The sequence below is a fragment of the Lissotriton helveticus genome, chromosome 3_1, assembly GCF_964261635.1.
Source record: "Lissotriton helveticus chromosome 3_1, aLisHel1.1, whole genome shotgun sequence".
NCBI lineage: Eukaryota > Metazoa > Chordata > Amphibia > Caudata > Salamandridae > Lissotriton > Lissotriton helveticus.
In genome coordinates, this window is record NC_136061.1 from 669399226 (window position 1) to 669418013 (window position 18788).

An 18788-nucleotide genomic window follows, 5' to 3' on the forward strand; every position below is an offset into this window, starting at 1 on the left:
TATAGGAGTATGCTGCCTATATTATTCATGGGAGTTCTCTATAATATGCCAGTGTAAAGTCTATAAAATGCCAGGATCACTCCCTAGTCTATAGTATGCCAGGGTGTTCTCTATAGTATGGCAGGGTGCTGTCTACACTATACCAGGATATTGTCTATACTCTATAGTATGCCAGGTGGTGTCTATAATATAGGAATGAACTGCCTATATTATGCTAGGTAGTTATCTATAATATGCCACTTTAATATGTATATTATGCTAGGAAGCATGCCTAGGTGCTGCCCTACACGTGCGCTGTCAGATAAATCACAGCTGGCTCCTCTTGCCATCTACTGATATGATAGACAGGGCTGGCCACGTCATAGACCCCTAGTCCGCGTAATTGGACGAGGCGAACCAGTCAATTAATGGACCCCTCCAAACTCAAAATGGAGGGAGATTATCAATGAGAAAAGACACAAATCATAACATTTAGCAATTTGTAAAAATATTATAGTAATACCGAAAAGAGCCGCTACATCTGTGATAGCTTCTGTCAACGGTCTCCATGAATGGGCACTAGGCATTTACCCCCCCCCCCCCCCGCCCCCTTAGCCCCGCCCCCGATGTTGGGTTGAATGAAGTTATTCTGACACACTCTGATTACCCCATACCACTCATCCCTCCTACACTCCCCCACCACCACCACCCCAGGGCTGACGGCAGTCCCGTAAACCCCACAACCCCGCGCGGAGAGCCGGCATTCAGGGGGTTAATCGTCCCTGAGACGTCAGAGACGGTCGGGTGGGGGGTGGGGGTCTTTGTGGTGCATTTTCTACGGATGGCAGCAGCTGCACTGGAGCTGCCTGTAAGAAAGAGAGTGATGAGGGAGAGCGAGGAGAGAGGAAGAGGGGCGTAGAGAGAGCGCGCGAGAGAGGAGGGGGGGAGACAGACAGAGGAAGGAGAGAGAGAGACAGGGTGCGAGGTGGAGAGGGCGGGAGCGAGAGGCGGAAGAAAGAGAGGCGCGTAAGGAGCACTTCAATGGCTCAGTGATAAGAGACAGGGAGCGGGGAGGGGGACGGAGGGAACCAGCGAGGGAGAGGGAGGGAGCGCTACACAGAGGGCGGGGGAGAGGAGGGAGAGCGACAGACAGAGAGGAAGAGGGCGAGAGTGACACTCAGTGGGGCATCGCACCGGCGCGTATCCTCAGACGCTCCCCACACGTCTTTGCCGAACAATGATTCTATAGGAGCGGCGACGCAAGGCTCCCCTATAGAACCGGACAAGCGGAAGAAGGCTTCTTTAGGGGACCTGCTGCAGAGCCATTCTCACAGGACCGGCGGCAGAGCGCTCCTATAGGACCCCAAAGCTCCTGCAGCAGAGGGGCTGCAGGGCAATTCTTCACAGGAGCTGTCGAAGCCATTTCCATAGGACCTGACAAACAGAACCCTCTGGCACCTGCAGAAGTAGGGCTCTCTGCGACCCGCGAAAGGTCATCTCTCTGCGACGTGCTGAAGATATAACCTCCATGTGACCCGCTGGAGAACGGCTCCATAGGACGGAAGCCTGATCTATATGTATGTATGAAGGAACACTCCATAGGAGGTGCTGGTCTGGAGCATTGGGTGGACACCCCCTTCCATGAGACCTGCCAATGAAAGACACGATCAGATCTGTCGACCAACCACTCTGTGAGACCTACCGATGAGTGATTCCCTATAGGGCCTGCCAAGGGATGAGTCTATAGTACCCTCTGGAGGAAAAAGCATGATTGGTCACATCAAAGAATGATATTCCATAGGATCTGAGAAAGAGCAACCCCCTACTGGAGGATCCAAAGATCTACTCTATAGGAACTAGCGAAGAACACATCCATATAGGACCTGCTGATGAGCGCCTCCAAAGGAACTGCCACAGATCGACTCCCTGTAGGATCTGCTCAAGTACAAGCCCTTATACAGACTGACTGAGACCCACTCCCTATAGCACTGGCAAAAGTAAGGCTTCGTGTCGACTAGCCGAAGAACAGCTGTGTGTAGGACTGCTGAAGATAGATTGCCTATAGGACCTGCCAAAAAACAACTCGCTCTGCAGACATTGCCAGCCACAGGCTGCCCACCGCCGAATGACAACCGTGAGTACTGTTGTACGGGGAATATGAGTATCCTGACTGGGGAGGGTAATTATTGGTAAAATTGTGAGGCAATATGTACTGAACCACACCAGAATGTGGTCTGCGAGTACTGAGATGGACTGGGCAGTGAGAATACTTTGAGTTTGACCTTGGGAAGACCATGCGTACTAGGAGGAACTATGAGGGAGATTGGGAACCAGACTGATCCGGTGGGGGAGGAGGGGAGCCCATGAGAACTAGGAGGAACTATGAGGGAGATTGGGAACCAGACTGATCCGGTGGGGGAGGAGGGGAGAGCATGAAAACTAGGTCGGATCTGGGAAGAAGGTGACTACTGGCTTGGTGTGGGATTTGGACTCAAGTATTGGGTTATACGAAAGCTTAGACGGGGTTAGAAGTGGAATTATCGCACACGCCTGGTGAGTGACAGTGACTTCTGAGCCAGGCTGAAAACAGACCCTTGAGTGGAGGCTGTGACCTGGTGGTGGAACGTAGGGTGAGACCGCGATCACTGGGAGAGATCTGGAGTGGAGACCACCTAAAGAAGTAGACCTTTGTGTACGGGGTTAAATCTCGGTTGGAGCAATGCGTACTATACTGTTGCGGAGCGAGACTATGAGTACTCTATTGGGCCGTACATCTCAAAAATCCAGAATAACAGGCCAGCGTGAGGAGCGATCATAAGTAGTGGTCCTGGCCTAGGGCGAGACCTTGAGCCCTTCACCAGATCCGGCTGGTGAACCTGATCTAGGGGTAACCTGAGTATTGAGTCAGAGCAGAGGTGAAACCCTAAGTACAGCATTAGACCTAGGGGACCCTCAGCTACTTGGACAGATCTAGGGAAGATCGTCAATATCTGACCAGGCATTTCAGAGGATACTGGAAGTACATAGCCAAGGATACTGGACTGGCCCCGGGGTGAGCGCATGAGTAGTGGGCCCAACCCAGGAGTATGGGCAGGAAGAAGGAGGTCAAACATGGGAGAGATCATGCATACTTAGGTCTGTATAATACCCTCTGGGTCAAGTCTTGTGGCACCAAATGTATTTGGGTAGGGGGTTAGCTGACAGAAAGCTGTAAGCCATGGAAGATGCACGTACGCAAAGGGCAGCATGAACAGTGCATCAGTCACATGCAGGATGTGTACCTGCCCCCATCCATTAATAATGGGATATTTCCTGCACGCATCACATGGCATTGAGTTGTTCGAGCCCAGATCAGATGATGGTGGAGTGTTGCATTGAGATGACCCCCATTCCCCGAGATCAGATGATGTTAGGATGTTAGGTTTTTCCTTCTCAGATCAGATATTGTTGGGGTGCTCCTGCACATACTATCTAGTGCTGCACTGCTTCTTCCTGGATTGGACACATCTGGGGTGCTCCTGCTCAGACCGGACACATATTCTATGCTCATTGACAGGCTGGATAATGTTGGGTGCTCTTTCACAGACCAGGCAGTGGTAGGGTGTTTTATTCTAGGTTGGAGGATATTGGGGTGTTCCTTTGCAGATCATATATCATGTTTGGGTGTATAGACAAGATCTGACAATATTCGGTGCTTCTTCATAGATCACATGATTCGGGTGGTTCCATCCAGATCACTGGAATTTGGTCAGATCCTTCCCTGAATAAACAATGTTGTGGTGCTCTTTCCAGGCCACCTGATGTGTTGCTCTTTCACAGCACAGGCAATGCTGGCCCGCCCCTTTTGCGTCTAAATCATGTTTGTGGTCCTCATGCCAGCTCTATCCATCCACTCCCCACTTTACGTCACATTTCATGGCCACCCATCAGTGTGGGCATTAGCATCTCCTGGTAATATTTACTTTATGTTCCTAATCTCAGCCACAGCATGACACATCTCAGCACCTGTACCCATCTGTATCGTAGCCATGGCAGCCGGTGTTTAGAATGTTAGTGCCCAACCATGATGCATTTCAGTGCCAGTGCCTCTCCCTCCAAAGCCTTGGCCAGAGTTTGGACTCGCCCATAGTTTAGCCCAGTACCCTCCCATAGGGCCTCTCTGGAGGCTTTGGTTGCATGTCCCCGTTGGAGGGGCGCCGAGGCTCTGCATGTCTGGGGAGTCTGTGGCCATCCAGAGGGGATCCCTGGAGTCAGTGTGAAGGAGGGGGGGGGGGGTGGTAACCCTATTTATATCTGAATTCACTGCCCCATCATACTGTACCCATCAACGCTGGTGCTCATCTGTAATGTACCTACAGAAAGCGTGAATGTCTTTCAGTGTATCCAAGAAGCTGGTGCTCATTAATAGCGTCAATCTAGTTGCAATGTCCGTCTGTCAGCCATCCATGGCATGTCCAAGAATCCCTTACATGTCCATAGCACGTTACTGAAGTATGCTCACATCTATTGCATGTTCTTGGAAATGGTACCCACACGTTGTGCTTCCCTGTAGCGTGTGTCCTTCCACAGTGTGCCTCTTGGCTGGTTCCCATCAGTTGTCCATCCCTGGAACCGACTGTCACACATAGTATCCTTTAGTGGATCTCTGTAACTAGTGCCAACCCCCAGCCCGTTCCTGGAGTGTAAGCTTACACACTAGAGCCACTGTGCATCCAGAGTGTCTGCCTGGACCTTACTACCCAATCGCAACACGTTCATGCGTCCAGTGTCCACCCACATTGCACTTCTGTCGTGTCCGCCCATAGCTTCCTGGTGCTGTACCCACCCACAGGGGGACAGGGTACATGGATCCGGTGTGCATGAATAAATGCACTGTTCCTGGAATGTGCCAATCATACTGTGTCCCTGGATACGGTACCCACACACAGAGCTGAAGCACCTCCCTGGATCTCGAACCCACTCAAAGCAAGTCTTTTGAAATGATGCCCCCCGGCACGCCCGTGATGCAGGTGCCCACACACGCGTTGTCTCAAGAATCTACGCCACTTTACACCTTCTCTGTGAAACCGGTGCCCAGCTGCAAAGGCTCCCTAGAGCTGTTGTCCATGAATTTGTCACCTCTCCACAGCTTGGTACCGACTGGCACATACTATGTCCTTGAAGGCAAAGGGTGGTTATAGTGTCTTCCTGTAGCTGACACCTAACCCACAGGCTGTCTGTATAGGTGCATACCACATTGTTGGAGCCGGTGTTCATACATACAGTGCATTCCTCAAGCCTTATGCTGAGATGTTGTGCAAATGCCTGGAGTCAGTGTCCACTTTCTATCATGTCCGTGACGCTGGTGGGGTGGCCCTGGTGCTAGTTCTGACCATAACATGCTGGTATCAATCAGTAGCAGCTGCCTGAAGCTGCTGGGTGTTCATAAAATATCTCTGTGTGCACCACCGTAGTATCAAAGCTAAAATATTGGCAAATCATTATATGGACTCCTCAGTGTCGTCTACCAACTTATCGTCGAGGTAAGTAGAAATGGACTTAGAATATCTGTATTTGACAATGCATGCCTATCTTGACAATATGTTGCCAGTCGATATTCTTAAGTCAATGTGTGTCCAGATCGAAACTCTTGACCTTGATTTAATGACATACCACCTTGGTCCATGCCTGTCTTTAGCCCATGTCTAAGGTTGTTGCTCACTTTAAGCTCCTCTGTAGATCTGGCACCAATCCACAAGACATCCCTGGAGCTGGTCTCTGGTCTTGCCCAGGTTCTGAGGGATACTGGGTTACCCCGTGGTAACTTACGGTCTCTGCTCATAGGTTCCTTCTCCAGCAGATACCCAATGACAGAGGCTTGCCTCGTTGCTCACCCGTGGTGTGTACCAACAGCTGATACACATCGGGCGCATCTCCATGCATAGAAGGGATTCCCACCCAGGGCCGTTCTCTTGAAGATCCGCCTATACAAGGTGGTCCACGTGGCCATGTGTAGCATGCCCTAGAGGTCAATGCCCAGTATGTATTGCATATCTGGGGCCAGTGCTCCATCTCAAAGCTGTTGTACAGTCCTACCTCGCCCCTGCAGCTGGTCCTTCTATAGAGCTCAAGCCCAAGACTCAGGAGTAACATGACCCGGGTACTGGTGTCTGTCCATAACGTGGTTGGCCGCCTATCCATCCCATCCCATATACCTTTGCACAGCATGTGTATGGAACTGGTGGTCAAAGCACATCCCTGTAGATGTTGCACATTCTTAGTACATCCCTGGAGGGAATGTCAATTCATAGGGCACCCCTGTATCCCATCCAGTGCCCAACCCTGGATCCAATGCCTACCGTAAGCTCATCCATGTGACCATTGCCCAGTAAACACAGCCATTGCCCATGATAGAAAGTTCTTGGAGCTGGTGTCCACCCATAGTGCATCCCTAGAGCTTGGTGCTCAGCACATTCCTGGAGGCGCGGCTGATGTGGAGCACGTCACCAGCGAGAGGGCATCCCTGGAGGCAGTGCTCGTCACAGAGCATCCTTAGATCCTCTGTCCTAGAGACATTAGCTGCCGCCCAACGCGCACTGCATCCCTGGGGTGGAGCTGTGAACTGTGTCAAGGTACCGACTCAGCTGAAGAGTGCGCCTATGAAACTGGTACTGGAGCTGGCTGCTCATCCACGCGTACAGCGCACCAGTGAAGCTCTGTGCTACGCGCATGACTGGAGACGGCCCCCATTCATACCATGTCTCTGATCCTGATGTTCAACTACAGCATGGGATTCAAAGTGATTCATGGCCTGGTGTATTGGCCATCAATACAGTGTCCATGAAACGCGTGTCCATCAATCCACCATGCATGAAGCCTATGGGCAGCTATTGTATCTGGGCGCTGAGCGTGCCCTTGGAGCTGGCTCTCTTTCATAGTATCCCCATCATTGGGACCGACTACAGATGCTACAAATACATAGCTCTTCATTGGAGCCTGCTGCTATTGCACACTCTAAGCATGTTGTTGCCCCTCTGCAATCTTATTGTATAAATGGAGTTGATTTCCATCAATAGCACCTTCATGGAGTGTTCCTGAATGTGCTCCTGAAACAGGGGGCACAACACAGTGCTGTCTTTTGGGTAAATAACGGTTGCTGAGGGCATGCTCACGTTTTACTTGGGCAACTGCTGGTGATATCTTCTTAATGTGAATTGTGTGGCAATGGTATCTACTTTATGAATTCAGTTTTCAGGTAGTGGTATCCATTTCATAAGAAAGTACTGTTGATGGCTGTCCCTTTATGAAGAACAGTGATTAATGGTGTTATTAGCCTTCTCTTTATAAAAATAGGCTGATGGTAGTGGTATCAAATTGATGAAGATAAGCTGAAGGTAGTGGTATTCCAATGATAAAAGACGGCTTGATGTTGGATATACCCTCTTGAAGAAGAAGGATTATTGGTAGTGGTGCATATTTGTTTTGTTTTGGGAAAATCTTTTTATTGTAAACAAGAGAAAACATATGCTCATAGTAAATTGATACTTGTATAGCGCACTACTCACCCGCAAGGGCCTCAAGGCGCTTGTACGAATACCGCTGTGGACCCCATCCTGGCTTTCCCTGTGAGGTGTCCACTCCTGGGCACCCCCAAGGTGGAGGCCAGGCATCCTTAGCGTTGTGGGGACCGTTGTGGTGATTAAGCAAGCTATTGCCCAGAGTTGCAGAGTGGGACTCCATGATTGGAATAGGCACCGAGGCGAGAATTATCAGGTCTGTGGAATTTTTGAGCCCAAGACCCGTTGAGGCGGGGAATTGAACCCTGGTCCCAGGCTAGACCTCTGCATCAGGGTCTGCCGCTCTAACCATTGAGCCACACTTCTCCATAGTACAATAGGTACAGCAATGAAAGCATTTCTCATCACCCATCCTCAACGGGAAGAATACCGACAACCAGAGTCGTTGCTGTGGCAAACATAGTCAATTAAGCACAACCTTGATGCATCTGACAGCAGCATAGGCCCAATATAGATCTGGAAAGTTACACTTCTTGTTCATTCGCCAAAAAAGGCGCACCAATTGCCCCACACCTTGTCCCATTTTTAGGGCAGCCTCTACTCTGATACACCACTCGTCCACCTTTTAACACCAGTTCAGGTCAGACTTCGCCTCCTCCAACCGAGGAGAAGATCCTGCACCCCAAGCATGTGCTATGTTGCGCTTGGCCACAATTGCAGCGGTTGTCAGCCAGATCCTCTGATTTCTTGGTCACACCTGCTCCCCTGAAAACATTTAAAATGAGCAATTTGGCATTCAATTAAACTACCTGACCAGGACATCATCATAGTCTGTAAGACACTCGTCTAGAAGAACTGTATTGATGGGCATGCCCATAGGATATGAAAGAATGTACCTTCTTGCCAACATTCTCTCAAACAGAGCTGTGTCCCCCTACCCATTTTGTGAAGAACAACCCTGGAATAATATGCCCTATGGAGTATCTCTAGATGGATCACCCTAAACCATACCCGTATTGCTATCTCTCAGGGCTTTTAAATGGCTTAAGTCCAGTCATCGTCTTCAAATGTCCCCATGTCACTCTCCCAGACCTCTTTCAGGGCAGTAAACAGATCGGGGGAATTGTTCATAATCTTCCTGTATGTCATGGAGACAGCCTTGCACTCCAATAATGCTGAACGAAGGCGATCCTCCAGCGGAGTTGCCTCCGGCACTAGGTCATCCTCTAACACATGGTGGCGAAGGGTATGTCCCACTTGTAGATGTCTAAAGTATTTTGTCTCCACGATCTCATAGTCCTGTCGCAGGGTGTCAAATGTCACCATCGCATGCCCGATTCATACATCACCCAGATGGGAAATGCCTATCAGAATCCATTTTGCATGCCTATTAAGGGCGCCAACTTCATGCAAAAGGTCACTATTCCACAATGGGGTCAGGGCTGTCAGTTTCCCCCTCAACCCAAATATCTCAACGCCTCTCTTCATAAGCAGACAACCTCCTGGGTATGAGTCGGCACAGCTCATTCAACTGATTGTTTATACAAATCCACATCATAACCTCCTTTTTCCATGGCATCAAGGTCAACAAGAAATTCCAGTTCTGCCAGATCTCCGAATACCCAATCATTAACAGTTATGTGCTGTGCTGCGAGGACATCCAACATAGACGCCCCTGTGCAGTTTACTCAGCACTATGCTGGAACTTCCTCCATCCCATAGCAGTAGTCTGAACTCATGATCAATACGCTTAAAAACGTCTGGGTGGACCTTGTAGGGAGTGTTCTGGAGAACATATAGAAGGCATGGTGGTGCCATCATTTTTAAAAGGGCCGCCCTACCCATCAATGATAACGGGAGGGATCGCCATTGGTCCACATCCCTGTACAGTCTGTCCAATTGTGGAAGTAGGTTTTCCTGTAGGAAACACTCCAGAGTCAGGGTAATGAAAATGTCTAGGAAAACAAATCTGCCCTGCGCTATCGGTGCAATACAGTCCGACGGTAGTATTGGAGCTTCCCCAGCCAGTCGGAAGACCAGAAATTCACCCCAGTTGATTTGATACCCGTAGTTTTCCCCAAAGATTCAGAAAACCTGTAATATGCTGTCAATGGACCAGAGGGGTTTAGCGACATATAGCAATATGTCATCGGCATAAAGAGAAATACGTTCCTCCCATGCCTCATTACTACTTATGCCCCAAATCAGAGGGTCCTGGTGCACCCATGCCGCCAGTAGCTCGAGGGTCAAGGCAAATATGATGGGGGAGAGAGGACACCCATGAAGCGTGCCACTCTTCAGGGTATAAGTTCAGGATAGCCTGGCACTAACCCGCACCAGCGGGTCACGATAAAGAAGTCGTACCCAGCCACAAAACTTTGGGCCAAAATACAACCGTTCAAGTGTCGTGAATATATAGTTCCACTCCACATTGTTGAACTCCATTCTGGTATCGAGAAAAATGCTTTAGTCATATAAAGATTGAGTGGCTTACTCTGAAGCGGCATGAAGCTGGTCCAGATGAATAATTTTGTTGATAACTCACTGCAACCTGGATGCCAAGCTCTTTGCCAGCACTTTGACTTCCAGGTTGAGCAAGGAGATAGGCCTGTACAAGCCACACTCAGCTGTAGGCTTAGCCTTTTTTGGAATCAGAACTGTGGTTGAGGCCCTCTGGTTGCTGTTGGTGAATGCTTCCAGATCTCGAGAGGCTGATAGCAGGGTAGTAATTCTGTGAAGGGGATACTGACACCAATATATTATTGATTAGACATAGTGGTATTTTTCTGATATGCGAGGGTTAGTTGTAGTATCTTCTTGATGTGTGGGGGGGGCTTGTTAAAGGCATATGTTTAAGTGGATTGCTGATGGTGGTATCTTCAAAATGTTGAGAGATGTTTGATTTGATGAGAAGCGTTGCAGTACCTTCAAGATGTGGAGATGTGCTCTTGGTTGTATTTTCTGGATTTGGGGGTTTATAATGGCGGAATCATCTTCATATAGTGGAGTTGTGGGTAATTCTTGGGGGTTGTTGTTGTTGTGGTGTCATTATGAAATGGACAAGTTTTACTTTTCATTATGTGGAACAGTTGCCGATTGTTTCTTTTTTATGCCGCTGAGCTGTTGGTGATGGCACCGTTTCTTTGCGGTGCTATTGTCTGTATTCTGAGGGGTTGTTGACGGTCTTCTTGATGGTTGGGGTTAGAATCTGTGCTATGATTATGATGGGTTGCTGCTAGCAATGTTTTCTTAATATCCAGGGGCTAGTGCCCTCTTGGTTTAAACTGGATTCATGTCATATGTTCTTAATGTGGAGAGGCTATTGGTGGTAGTTTGGTGATATGGAGGAGTTTGTGATTAGGTAATCTTTTCTTTTGTTTGCTACCATCGTAATGACAATGATTGTTTTTGGAGGTATCTTCCTGATGACGAGGCACTACTATTAGTGCAATTTTCTTGATGTAGTAACAGTAGCAGCCTGTGTAGGTAAGAGCGGGGGTCCATGTTGGGGATGGGGGGGATTCGACAGACAACTATGAGAGAAAATGAAATAAATAAATAATTTCCCCTCGTTGTCTTCTATCGAAATCCCCTTCCACCCGGGTCACCGCTCTTACCTGCAAGGGCCGCTACTGTGTAGTAAAATAGTTAGTAGTGAGTAGAGGCACCTTTTGATTTCGAAGAGAGGCTGTTGGTGGTAGCTTCTTGATGCCTGGAGTAGGGGTGGTGGTATCTTCAATGTGCAGAGGAGTCAATTGTAACTTCCCAAATTGATATTGTAGTTAGCAATGGCATCTTTCTGGATTCACAGCATGCAACACGTGGCACCTTTATGATGTGTTTGGATAAGAGGTATCTTTCTGATTTTGAAGGGAAAGTATCTATTTGAGGTGGGGTGTGTTGGAGGTAGTATCCAATTGTATTCAGTTAGAGGCAGGAAGGCACCCCTCCTTCTGTTGGTCTTACTGGATGCTCCCTTAGCCCAACTCTTGGGGGCTTATTTATGAGCCCCTGCGTCATTTTTGCGACACCGGTGCATCACTTTTTGTGATGCACCAGTGGTGTAAAAAATGCGCTATGTTGCGCCATATTTACGAAGTGACGCATCTAGGTAGATGCGTCACTTCGTAAACCCCTGCGCTACATTCTACCTGCACCAGGTATAATGTATGCAGGGTGGGCGTTCCCCCGCAAGACAGGGTCGTATGAGTGGCGCAGCAAAATCTATGAGATTTCGCTGCGCCACTTCCAGGACGCCGATGCGACAAAACCTTACATCTGCTCTCATGAAAGTCGTAAGGGTGACGGCAGGCCCTTTCACATTGGGCTTGCCCCGTGTGAAAGGAACATTGCTGGGGTTGCGTCAGGCTTCCAACACAACTCCAGCAATGTGCCACTTTTTGCGCTGACAGATACGTCAGTTTTACTGACATATCTGTCCTTCCTTGCAACATGATGCGTCATATTATAAATATGACGCATCATTGGTGGTGCAAGGAGGGCGCACTGAGAAGTGGCGCGTCGCTGCTTTCACGCAGCGATGCGCCACTTCTCGTAAATGAGGCCCCTGGAATTTAGGGAAAAGCAATATCCACCTGCATGCTGGGGATCCTGCGAGTGGGGATCTCGGGGCATTATTGTATGTGGGGCGGGTAGTTTTAGCAATGTCGTTTTATTCGCATCTGCCTGCTTTAGTTGGCATACAGATTATTTTTACTAGTTTGAAGCACGAACAGTGAGTGATGCTCTAAACATATACCTGAAAGCTGAACAATCTTAATCTGTGTATGAAATGTATATGTTTTAGACACGTCTTATTCTAAATTAGAGTACTAACTCTTACAATTGTAAATTACTAATATGACATCATTCACATGTTGCAACGCTCTGCTATCACGATGAGTAACTTCATTGCAGATGTTGTGTTTGGAAGTCTCGCCTCTTTTACAATGCTTTCTGTGGTTTTCATATTTTTATTCTAACCCTCTTGTTTTGTGTAATGGTGTTCATACCGTGCCACACCGCACCGTACAGTACCGCACCATACCATAACATACAATACCATGTGTACTGCTCATGCCAGATGCCCCGTGGTGCAGATATTTCTTGGACAGTAATCCCTTTGGATTTACTGCCTCGGGCTGTTCCATTCAGCTGCTGCCTGCTGATACAAGCACACAGTGACAGAGCCAGAGTGGCAGGTGGGGGGCTGCAGCCAGAGTGGCAGGTGGGGGGATGCAGCCAGAGTGGCAGGTGGGGGCTGCAGCCAGAGTGGCAGGTGGGGGGCTGCAGCCAGAGTGGCAGGTGGGGGCTGCAGCCAGAGTGGCAGGTGGGGGGCTGCAGCCAGAGTGGCAGGTGGGGGGCTGCAGCCAGAGTGGCAGGTGGGGGGCTGCAGCCAGAGTGGCAGGTGGGGGGCTGCAGCCAGAGTGGCAGGTGGGGGCTGCAGCCAGAGTGGCAGGTGGGGGGCTGCAGCCAGAGTGGCAGGTGGGGGCTGCCAGGTGGGGGGCTGCAGCCAGAGTGGCAGGTGGGGGCTGCAGCCAGAGTGGCAGGTGGGGGGCTGCAGCCAGAGTGGCAGGTGGGGGCTGCAGCCAGAGTGGCAGGTGGGGGCTGCAGCCAGAGTGGCAGGTGGGGGCTGCAGCCAGAGTGGCACGTGGGGGGCTGCAGCCAGAGTGGCAGGTGGGGGCTGCAGCCAGAGTGGCAGGTGGGGGGCTGCAGCCAGAGTGGCAGGTGGGGGGCTGCAGCCAGAGTGGCAGGTGGGGGGCTGCAGCCAGAGTGGCAGGTGGGGGCTGCAGCCAGAGTGGCAGGTGGGGGCTGCAGCCAGGCAGGTGGGGGCTGCAGCCAGAGTGGCAGGTGGGGGCTGCAGCCAGAGTGGCAGGTGGGGGCTGCAGCCAGGCAGGTGGGGGCTGCAGCCAGAGTGGCAGGTGGGGGCTGCAGCCAGAGTGGCAGGTGGGGGCTGCAGCCAGAGTGGCAGGTGGGGGGCTGCAGCCAGAGTGGCAGGTGGGGGGCTGCAGCCAGAGTGGCAGGTGGAGGGCTGCAGCCAGAGTGGCAGGTGGGGGCTGCAGCCAGAGTGGCAGGTGGGGGGCTGCAGCCAGAGTGGCAGGTGGGGAGCTGCAGCCAGAGTGGCAGGTGGGGGGCTGCAGCCAGAGTGGCAGGTGGGGGCTGCAGCCAGAGTGGCAGGTGGGGGGCTGCAGCCAGAGTGGCAGGTGGGGGGCTGCAGCCAGAGTGGCAGGTGGGGGCTGCAGCCAGAGTGGCAGGTGGGGGCTGCAGCCAGGCAGGTGGGGGCTGCGGCCAGAGTGGCAGGTGGGGGCTGCAGCCAGAGTGGCAGGTGGGGGCTGCAGCCAGGCAGGTGGGGGCTGCAGCCAGAGTGGCAGGTGGGGGCTGCAGCCAGAGTGGCAGGTGGGGGCTGCAGCCAGAGTGGCAGGTGGGGGCTGCAGCCAGAGTGGCAGGTGGGGGGCTGCAGCCAGAGTGGCAGGTGGAGGGCTGCAGCCAGAGTGGCAGGTGGGGGCTGCAGCCAGAGTGGCAGGTGGGGGGCTGCAGCCAGAGTGGCAGGTGGGGAGCTGCAGCCAGAGTGGCAGGTGGGGGGCTGCAGCCAGAGTGGCAGGTGGGGAGCTGCAGCCAGAGTGGCAGGTGGGGGGCTGCAGCCAGAGTGGCAGGTGGGGGCTGCAGCCAGAGTGGCAGGTGGGGGGCTGCAGCCAGAGTGGCAGGTGGGGGGCTGCAGCCAGAGTGGCAGGTGGGGGCTGCAGCCAGAGTGGCAGGTGGGGGCTGCAGCCAGGCAGGTGGGGGCTGCAGCCAGAGTGGCAGGTGGGGGCTGCAGCCAGAGTGGCAGGTGGGGGCTGCAGCCAGGCAGGTGGGGGCTGCAGCCAGAGTGGCAGGTGGGGGCTGCAGCCAGAGTGGCAGGTGGGGGCTGCAGCCAGGCAGGTGGGGGCTGCAGCCAGAGTGGCAGGTGGGGGCTGCCAGGTGGGGGGCTGCAGCCAGAGTGGCAGGTGGGGGCTGCAGCCAGAGTGGCAGGTGGGGGGCTGCAGCCAGAGTGGCAGGTGGGGGGCTGCAGCCAGAGTGGCAGGTGGGGGGCTGCAGCCAGAGTGGCAGGTGGGGGCTGCAGCCAGAGTGGCAGGTGGGGGCTGCAGCCAGGCAGGTGGGGGCTGCAGCCAGAGTGGCAGGTGGGGGCTGCAGCCAGAGTGGCAGGTGGGGGCTGCAGCCAGAGTGGCAGGTGGGGGCTGCAGCCAGAGTGGCAGGTGGGGAGCTGCAGCCAGAGTGGCAGGTGGGGGCTGCAGCCAGAGTGGCAGGTGGGGGCTGCAGCCAGAGTGGCAGGTGGGGGCTGCAGCCAGAGTGGCAGGTGGGGGCTGCAGCCAGAGTGGCAGGTGGGGGCTGCAGCCAGAGTGGCAGGTGGGGAGCTGCAGCCAGAGTGGCAGGTGGGGGGCTGCAGCCAGAGTGGCAGGTGGGGGGCTGCAGCCAGAGTGGCAGGTGGGGGGCTGCAGCCAGAGTGGCAGGTGGGGGCTGCAGCCAGAGTGGCAGGTGGGGGCTGCAGCCAGAGTGGCAGGTGGGGGCTGCAGCCAGAGTGGCAGGTGGGGGCTGCAGCCAGAGTGGCAGGTGGGGGCTGCGGCCACCGCACAGGCCTGTCTCATCTGCAGGGAGACACACACTCAACACACAGTTATCTTCCAAGTGTTCCGGGCCAAGCTGAGAACTCACCCCACAACCCTTCGGAATACAAACGGGTCTCCACAACACCACTGCATCAATGCTGCTGGATTACAGCACAGACAACATTGTATCACATCTGTTTTATACTTATATTACAGCAACGAAACACAACTTCATCACCACGGCTGTATTATAGCACCGAGCGTGATTGCATCGGCTTATGATAGTATACCGCATCTATTACATGGCATCACGACTGTTTGTAAATGACTCCAACAAATAACTGCACCACATCTGCACAATTATGGCCCTGATACATGACAACATGGGGAAAACAACCACGTCATCTCTTTTAGTGCACCAGACAGACACGCCTGCATCACATTTGCCATGTTACAGCAGAGAGACAACACAGCATCACCTACAGCGCAGAGATACGACAGCATTACCTGTGCTATGTTACAGCACAGAGACACCACGGCAACATCTCTGCTACGTTGCAGCAAAGAGATGCTACAGGATCACCTTAGCCATGTTACAGCGCAGAGATACCACCGCATCACCTGTGCTAAGTTACTACAGCGATATACCACAGCATCGCATGTACCATGTTACAGCACAGAGATACCACAGCATTGCCTCTGTTACGTTACAGAAACGCTACCCCACAGATAACCTCTGCTAAGTTACAGCACAAAGATTCTACAGCATCATCACCTTCTGTGATACAGCACAGATACCACAGCATCGCTTGTGCTATGTTACAGCAGAGAAAGAGCAGCATCACCTCTGCTGCGTTACAGCTCAGAGATATCACAGCATCACCTGTGCTGAGTTACTATAGCGATATACCACAGCATCGCCTGTACCGTGTTACAGCACAGAGATACCACAGCATCACCTGTGCTATGCTACAGCAGAACTATACCACAGCATCCCCAGTGCCATGTTACGGCACCGAGATACCACAGCATTACCTGTGCTATGTTGCAGCAAAGCTATACCACAAATAACCTCTGCTAAGTTACAGCACAAAGATTCTACAGCATTACCTCCGCTGTGATACAGCACAGCGATACCACAGCATCATCTGTGTCATGTTACAGCACAGAGATACCACAGCATCACATGTGACATGTTACCGCACAGAGATGACACCGCAACACGTGTTATGTTACGGCAGAGAATGAGATATACCACAACATCACCTATGCTATGGTACAGCAGAGCTATGCCACAGCACCCCCTGCGCCATGTTACGGCAGAGATACCACAGGTAACCTCTGCTGTGTTACAGCAGATGTTCCACAGCCTCACTTCTGCTAAGTTACAGCACTTTTCCCCACCCACCCCACGTTACATCACAAGACCCACACTCTGTCTCTTTGCATATGGGGAAAAGGTCCAACGTGCACGTGTTACGAAGGCAGTGACCTTGGCGTCCTGCACCTAGGAAAAGAACCTTGGGTCTTAGGTTTTTTATCTATGTAATATGGCTGGTCTACTGTGCGTCCTATGCAGAAAATTAAATTTCAACTGTTTAAATCTCGTTTTGCAAGATGTTTTGATTAAACGGCACACTCCCTCCCACTCAGTCCTCTTCCTGCATATTCATTATCCATGGCAGGGCGCCACGCTTCCCGCGCGTTCAGTCACTCGTGGCTTCTGACAGCATTGCTTGGCACAGCGCCAGCACAGGCTCACCTGAAGACTCAGCAAGACCTGAAGCACTGAACCCATCTGAGGTTGCACTGGGGAGACTTCTGCATATACCCACTCACCGACAGCAGTTAGGCATAAAGCCCTTTATACTTCATTGTAAGCTCTTGAAATAATATTATCTTGTTTTTTACATAGATCCCCACCCGCGCGGTAACCCCTTCTCTGCACATCCTATCACAAATAAGCCTCAGTGAGCCCCCCCCCCCACACTGAGCCAGTGGAGTAAAGGGGTATCCCAGCTTTAGGTTATTCCCCACCTTTATTTACACTGTATGCTTCACATTCACTATTATGAGTGATGTAAGCCTTGTGATTTGCCTGTCAATTGCCCATTGAGGCGAGGATCTAATTACTAGAGGGGTATTGGCACCGTCATATGAATGTCTCGGGGTGACCACCATCTTGCAAACACCGTTACCGAAAACAGACTTTTTTGATTTGCCATATAGACAATTATGACCTTGTTTTCCTTCCGTGTCTAGTAAACGAGGTATATGGGTCTGTAGGGCCACCGCTTAAAGGACACGGGGATCTGCATACAGCAAAATCATATATGACCTTCAAGGCTACTCTATGCCAATAATTCCATATCGTTCCCTAACCATACCAGCAGGGGCTCAGACCTTAGTATAAGGAGCACTGAGGAGAGTGGACAGCCCTGTCGGGTTCCCCTAGGCATCTGTCAACTTATGGGGACCAGAGCTCTGGTTTCAACCCTCGCTCACGGCATGTTCTTTGACAAAGTGACCCAGTTCCAAAGCTGTGTCCAGTCCCAACATACGGAATGCCTTTACGGCACACTGCATGGACTGATGTTGCGATGCTCTCTCTGAAAGTGCTGGCAGTACTTCTACCAAGCTTGAAGTCAGATAGGCCCAACTGTATTACCCGCATGACCACTTTCTGTAACCTCCCCATGAGTTTGCTCAAAGTGGTAACATCTATATTTATCATGTATAGTGAACTATTGGAGGAACAGAGCACATTAACTATGTGGATTAATCAATATCAAGCTGGCACACTATCGTTATTTAGTCGGGATCTTTGGCATATGCTTGTTCCAGGAGTATGCACAAATCCAACGGGCACGCTCTGAAATTGTAACCCGAGTATTAATCCTTTCAAATCAAAGGCAACCCCGGTTCTAGTATGGACACTGTGTGTGTGGAAAAAGTATGAATATTTTAGGATGCAACTTGTGCATCTGGAAGTAGCATCAATTATTCATGTATGCATCTTCTGCGTGCTGATATAATATGAATATTTTAGTATGAGTCTTCAATACGTGGAAGTAGAATTATTATTTCTGTATGGGTCTTCAGTATGTGGAAGTAGAATTCATGTTTTAATGATAATGATAATGATAATGATATTTATAAAGCCCACAACTACCAAAAATGGTGTCTAGGCGCTAGTTACTAAGGTTCTTCAGTATGTGGAAGTAATTTGAACATTTTAGTATGGGTCTTCAGTATGTGGAATTAGTATTAATATTTTACTATGAGTCTTCAGTATGTGGAAATAGTATGAATATTTTAGTATGAGCCTTCAGTGTGTGGAAGTAGTATTAATATATTACTATGGGTCTTCAGTATGTGGAAGTAGTATTACTATTTTAGTATGAGTCTTCAGTATGTGTAAATAGTATTAATATTTTACTATGGGTCTTCAGTATGTGGAAGTAGTGGGAATATTTTAGTATGAGTCTTCAGTATGTGGAAGTAGTATTAATATTTTAGTATGAGTTTTCAGTATGTGGAAGTAGTGTTAATCTTTTAGTATGAGTCTTCAGTATGTGGAAGTAGTATTACTATTTTAGTATGAGTTTTCAGTATGTGGAAGTAGTATTAATATTTTAGTATAAGTTTTCAGTATGTGGAAGTAGAATGAATATTTTAGCATGAGTCTTCAGTATGAGCAAGTAGTATAAATATTTTAGTATGTGGAAGT

General features: G+C 50.7%; 1 protein-coding gene across 3 annotated transcripts in view; it reads left to right on the forward strand.

Annotated features, from left to right (window-relative positions):
• Positions 1-975: 975 nt before the first annotated feature.
• Positions 976-18788, forward strand: part of LOC144822836 (CYFIP-related Rac1 interactor A-like) — a 193267-nt gene continuing 175454 nt past the window's right edge. For 2 of the 3 annotated variants that reach the window (XM_078680778.1, XM_078680781.1), the window contains exon 1: positions 1094-2113. The gene's annotated coding sequence lies outside the window, so the exon portion shown is untranslated. Of the gene's footprint in view, positions 2114-18788 lie in introns of all 3 variants that reach the window. The other variant, XM_078680777.1, reaches the window with a different exon arrangement.